The sequence below is a fragment of the Brassica napus genome, chromosome C6 (assembly GCF_020379485.1).
Source record: "Brassica napus cultivar Da-Ae chromosome C6, Da-Ae, whole genome shotgun sequence".
Lineage (NCBI taxonomy): Eukaryota > Viridiplantae > Streptophyta > Magnoliopsida > Brassicales > Brassicaceae > Brassica > Brassica napus.
In genome coordinates, this window is record NC_063449.1 from 30364548 (window position 1) to 30371200 (window position 6653).

Genomic DNA, 6653 nt, shown 5'->3' on the forward strand with positions numbered 1-6653 from the left:
GTCCAGGTCCATGGACTTCGGGTTTAGTATCCCATACCTCATTGAGTGACATCCCCGTTACTCACCCCCTCATTTACCCCCTTGCAGGTGAGGCTGATGAGTAGGAGATTGATCGGACAGCTGGTGCTTTAAGGCATTTTCCTTTATTTTATTTCTCGGACTTATATCTATTATTTCGACGATTATTTCAGTTATTTCGACTATGGTATTTATGGATTTATTTCGTTATTTATATGAAATTCGACTTTCAGACCTTTTACGGATTTGAGATATAAGTTGTTGATTAGTAGCACGCCAGTCTCGAGTATTGATGAGATGGGTATTACAATTTGGTATCAGACCGGGGTTGTGTCTCGGCTTTGACCCGGGACGCCGGTTAGGGGACCTGATTTGCAAAGATTTTTTTTAAGTTTTCAACGGTTTTCAAAACTTAGAAGCACCTTTCTGTTTGGTTATTTTTCAGCAATCGTTAATGTTCTGATTTAACAGAAATTAATCGTTTCGTCCATTCTCTTTTCAGATGCCGCCAAAAGGAGGAACTAAGCGTACTCGCACCGTTCGGATCAGAGCTGATGCTCGTGAAGTTGTGGATGATCAGGGTGCTACATGAGGTGTTCAGGCAGAGGGTGTGCAGCCTGCAGCCCCACCATTTGATCAGGCTGCACTCATGCAGATGGTTCAGCAGGCAGCTTCCCAGGCTGCCCGGGCTGCTATTCAGCAGGTTACGCAGGAAGCTGCTCGTGTCTGCACAAGAAGCTGCCCGTGTAGCAGCACAAGAGGTTGCCCGTCAGTTGGCTGCTGGTCAGCAGATTCCACCTCAGCAGATTCCACCTCAGCAGATTTGACCTCAGGTTCCTGTGCAGGGGGTTCCATGACAGCAGCTTCCTTAGGGTTTACAGCAACCACCACTACCACCAACTCCACCTTTGCCGGTTTACCGTGTTTATGATTAGAGGTTTTACAGACTTACGACTCAGGTGCAGAACATGGATATGGAGCATTTTGGGGGAGCTGGTATTACTGAGGAAGACCTGATTAGGAAGTTTTTGGGTGGGATGCGAGTCGAAATTCGCAATAGATGTTGTGTCGTCACTTACCACAGATTGGGGCATTTGGTGGAGAAAGCTGCTGAGCAGGAAGCAGGTTTGGTAGAGGAGCAGAAGCTCGCCAAATCATCTCAGACTAAGTCTGGAAAGACTGATGAGTCTCAGAGGAGGACCATGGACCAGTCGGAAGCACCGTATTGTGCTCGATGTCGTCGTCATCACATCGGAGAGTGTCTCAAGTGTTTTACTTGCGGAAGGTGGGGACATTTGTTAACGCATTGTCGGGTGAAACCAGCGGATGCGACTTTGGCCTGTCAGATTGCAGCACCTACAGCGGCAATCAGGATTTGTTACAATTGTTATGAGCCCGGTCATATTTCCAGAGATTGCCCAAAGAAGGGGCAACCAACGCTCCCACCAGCTAAGTGTCAAGCCGTCGCTCCCCGTGTGTATGCCCTAGGAGAGGCCAATGGAGCTGAGCCGACAGCCAGTATGTATCTTTGCCACACAAATTTCTTTTGAGTGCTATTGTAGTTGTGATTACTATGTATAGTTTAAAAAAAATTATGTGTAGGATCGGTTTCTGTTGTAGGTGAGGTAGCTCACACTCTTTTCGATACCGGAGCTTCTCACAGCTTCGTAAGTTCACGACTAGTCAAGTCTTGGCCTTTTCATGGTGTCTTTGAGCCAAAGACCAAGCAGATTCGGACAGCCGGCACCGAGAGAATTGGAGCCACTGGCGTGTAGGCCTGGGCAAAATAACCGGAACCGAAGAACCGAACCAGAACCGAACCGAAATACCCGAAACCAGAACCGAACCAATACCTTCAAATACCCGAACGTTTCCTATATTTTTATATCCAAAATAACCAAACCGAACCGGAACCAAACTGAAAACCGAACGGGTACCCGAATATATAAAAATATTAATTATATATACATATAACATCACTAAATATATATCTATAATTTAAAATTCTATTAAAAGTATTTGAAAATAGTTGTGGATAACTAAATTATTATAAAGTATCCAAACAACCCGAAAGTATCTGAAACTATCCGGATAGTTTTATCTGAATATCCAAAGTAATCCGAAATATCCAAAATTTTTATCTAAATCATCCTAATTATTTGATATTTTACCTTAAGTAACCAATATTTTATCCAAATTATCCGAACTACCCAAACTATCCGAACCCGAACCGGATCCAAATGAGAACCGAACTTTTTCCGGATATTTTCCGGTTCCTACATTTACTATTCAAACCGAACCGAACCCGAAACTATCCGAACCGAACCGAACCGAACCGAAAATATGTCAAGTACTAAATGGATCCTCTAGCCCCTATCCGAACTACCCGAAACCCAAAATGCTCGAACCGATACCCGAAATGCCCAGGCCTAGGCGTGCATCGAGATGTACCTGTCTTACTTGGAGGGTTCGTTTTTACCGGAGATCTAGCAGAGATGGAGTTGGATTACTACGATGTTATACTTGGGATGGATTGGCTGTCACGGCACCGAGTGGTGTTAGATTGCCCGAAGGCAAGGGTTCATATCCCTAGAGAAGAGGGGATGATCACATTCCAGTGTGTTCAAGCTCACCGGGGAATTTCTATTGTCTCCATGACGCATGCCGAGGATTTATTGGAGAGAGGAGCATAAGGGTTTCTGGCGACTATTTCGATGGTTAAGAACGATGGACATCACGAGTTACAGGACATTCTGGTGGTTGAGGAGTTCGAGGATATATTTGAGGCCTTAAAGGAGCCACCACCAGCAAGAGGAGATGCTCTCACTATTGAGTTGGAACCAGGGACAGCACCGGTTTCACGGGCCCCGTACCGACTAGGGCCAGCAGAGATGGCCGAACTAAGAAAACAATTGGAGGAGCTATTGGGTAAGGGTTTCATCAGACCGAGTACTTCACCGTGGGGAGCACCAGTACTGTTTGTGAAGAAGAAAGATGGGAGTTTCAGGCTTTGCATTGATTACAGAGGTCTAAACAAGGTGACCATCAAGAATAAGTATCCACTTCCGCGTATTGATGAGTTGTTGGATCAGCTACAAGGAGCTTCATGGTTTTCTAAGATTGACTTGGCATCAGGTTATCACCAGATTGCGATAGCTGGGGAGGATATACGGAAGACGGCTTTCCGTACACACTATGGACATTACGAGTTTGTGGTGATGCCATTTGGGTTGACGAATGCACCTGCAACGTTCATGAAACTTAAGAATGATAGTTTTCACGAGTACTTAGATAAGTGCGTGATCGTCTTCATTGACGATATTCTGATTTATTCTCGGAGTAGGGAAGAGCATGCTGAACATTTACGGATTGTGTTGGAGAAGCTCAGAGAGCATCAGTTGTTTGCCAAGCTGAGTAAGTGTAGCTTCTGGCAGAGAAAGATTGGATTTTTGGGCCATGTGGTTTCTGAGGCAGGAGTTGCTGTAGATCCAGAGAAGATTATCGCAATTACAGATTGGCTGACACCTAAGAATGCTACAGAGATCCGCAGTTTTCTGGGTTTAACAGGTTATTACAGGAAATTTGTCAAAGGATTTGCCAGTATCGCCAAACCGATGACTCAGTTGACAGGCAAAGATGTTAAGTTTGTGTGGACAGATGAGTGCTCGAAGAGTCTCACAGAATTGAAGCGACAACTCACGGACACGCCAGTTTTGGTACCACCGAGGCCAGGGATACCATATGAGGTTTACACATATGAGTCAGGTACTGGTTTGGGTTGTGTATTGATGCAGGATGGTCATGTTATTGCTTATGCATCACGTCAGTTGAGGCCTCATGAGGTCAACTACCCCGCCCATGATTTGGAGTTAGCAACAGTTGTTTTTGCGCTAAAAATATGGAGGTAATATCTATATGGAGAGAAAGTTCAGATCCTCACAGATCACCAGAGTCTTAAGTATATTTTTACTCAAGCGGACCTGAATTTGAGACAGCGTAGATGGATGGAATTGTTAGCACATTACAACTTGGATATTACCTATCATCCAGGTAAGGCCAACCATGTGGCAGACGCCTTGAGTAGATGCAGGAGTGATATTTCAGGAACCAAGGAGGTTCATGAGCTGATTGGAACAATTGCTAGTCTCAGATTGTGTGCAATCACTTCAGGTGGGGAGGCAACTGGTCTTGATGCTTTGGAACAAGCAGACTTTACTATGGAGGATACACAAAGTTCAGGATGATGATGAGGCTTTGGTTAAGCAGATTGAGATCAAGAGTATTGGATATCATACAGCTTCGAATGGGATGTACATGTACCGGAACCGAGTTTGTGTGCCAGATGATAAACTGTTACGGAAGGAAATTTTACAGCAAGCACACAACTCACGTTTTTCTATCCACCCAGGGAATACCAAGATGTACAGAGATTTGAAGCGTTATTACCATTGGACTGGTATGAAGAAAGATGTTACTAAATTTGTATAGCAGTGCCAGACATGTCAGATGGTTAAGGCTGAACATCAAGTGCCTAGCGGATTATTGCAGAACCTACCATTGCCAGAGTGGAAATGGGACATGGTGACTATGGATTTTGTGATTGGACTCCCGACAACCTTTGGTGGGAAGAATGCTATTTGGGTGATTGTAGATAGACTCACCAAGTCTGCACATTTCATAGCAATTAAGAAAACAGATGGAGCTGATCAGTTGGCACAGATTTACCTTAGAGAGATTGTGAAGTTGCATGGAGTTCCTGTCAGCATTGTTTCGGACCGAGATACAAATTTTACGTCTGCTTTTTGGAGGGCCTTTCAGAAGGCGCTTGGGACAAAAGTCCATATGAGTACAGCTTATCACCCGTAGACAGATGGACAATCAGAGAGGACTATTCAGACTTTGGAAGATATGCTCAGGGCTTGTGTTTTGGATTGGGAAGGAAACTGGGGAAAATATCTACCTCTAGTGGAGTTTGCATACAACAACAACTATCATTCGAGTATTGAAATGACACCATATGAGGCACTTTATGGTAGGCCTTGTCGTACACCACTTTGCTGGACAGAAGTGGGGGAGCGACGAGACTTAGAACCTGCAATGGTTCAGGAGACAATAGAGCAAGTGGAGATGCTCAAGTCTCGGCTTAAAGAAGCTCATGACCGACAGAAGAGTTATGCAGATAAGCGCCGTAAGGATTTAGAATTTCAGGTGGGTGACCTGGTATATCTAAAAATGAAGACATTTCAAGGAGGATCTAAGACTCGAAAGCTAAAGAAGCTTAAACCGAGATTTATGGGCCCGTACCCTATCTTGGAGCGGATATGAGCAGTTGCTTACAGATTGGGGTTATCAGCAGAGTTGTCAGACTTTCATGATGTGTTCCATGTATCCGTTTTGAAGAAAGTTGTGAGAGAGCCAGAGCTCATTCTACAGCAGCCACCAAGTGACATTGGTAAAAATTTGTCTGCACTTTGTCAGCCAGTGCAGATTTTGGATCGGCAAATGAAATCGGTTCAGGGGATGATGACTAGTCTGGTCAGAGTCCGTTGGGAGAGAGACGGGATTCAGGAGGAGACCTCGGAGACCGAAACTCGGATGAGGATCGATTATCCAGGGCTTTTTGAGGATGGTATTGTACAGTCGGTTCAGGAGCCAAATTCGGGGTCGAATTCCTTATTGGTGGAGAGAATTGTAACGACCCGATTATCGGTCCAGTCATTTCGGCCCAGCAAAGCCCAGTAGGTTTGCAGGAAAACCTAGGTGAGTCCCCACTATTTAAACAAAGCCTCCCTATTATTTTATTCATAAAGTCTCACTACGTCGAAACCCTGCAGAATCAGAGCCGTCAAGCAGATCCGAGTCCATACCGTCAGTGTCACCGTCGACCGAGATCGGAACCGCCAACCAGTCGCCGTTAACAGCCGAAGGTAACCAGAAATCGTCCTTTTCGATTTGTTTTTAAAACGGTCGTCCATTCAATCGATCATAACTCACTAACCGTTTGGAATTTTGTAATTTTAAGACCACCATCGTGACTGTGTCGTCGAGACGAGTCAGGACCAGGAAGATCAGCCGGAGAGTCGCTCAAACCCGCCGTCACGCGCCGCTTTTGTCCCGCGATGTTCCGCGTGTGTAGCTCACGCGCCACCACCACCCGCGGTTTTCCGTCACCGCCGTTGATCCCGGTAAGCCGCCGTCCCTTTTCAACCGCCGGTGACTCGGCCGTTGACTCAATCGGTGACTCGGTAACTCGGCCGAGTCGACTCGGCGAGTCAACACGGATCCGGTCAACCGGTTAGGTTAATTGATTTTTGGTTTGGTTTAGGCTAACCGGTTATTTAATAAATAGATTTCTGGTTTAAATTAATTGAATTGGTTAAGTTAAACCAGCGGTTAAAATTGATTTAAATTCGGTTATGGAAAACCGATTTGGTCTAATTGAAATCGATTTTGGTTTGGATAAACCGATTGGTTCATTTCGATTTCAATTTGGTCAAGGGTTGACCGGCTTGGGTCAGAGTTGATCGGGTTGACCTTTGGCCAGCGGGCTGACTTTTGACCAGATCGCCGGTTATCCGTTTTTAACCGTTCGAATGGCGTTCTGACTCGATTTTTTGCCCTGATTTCAGATTTTC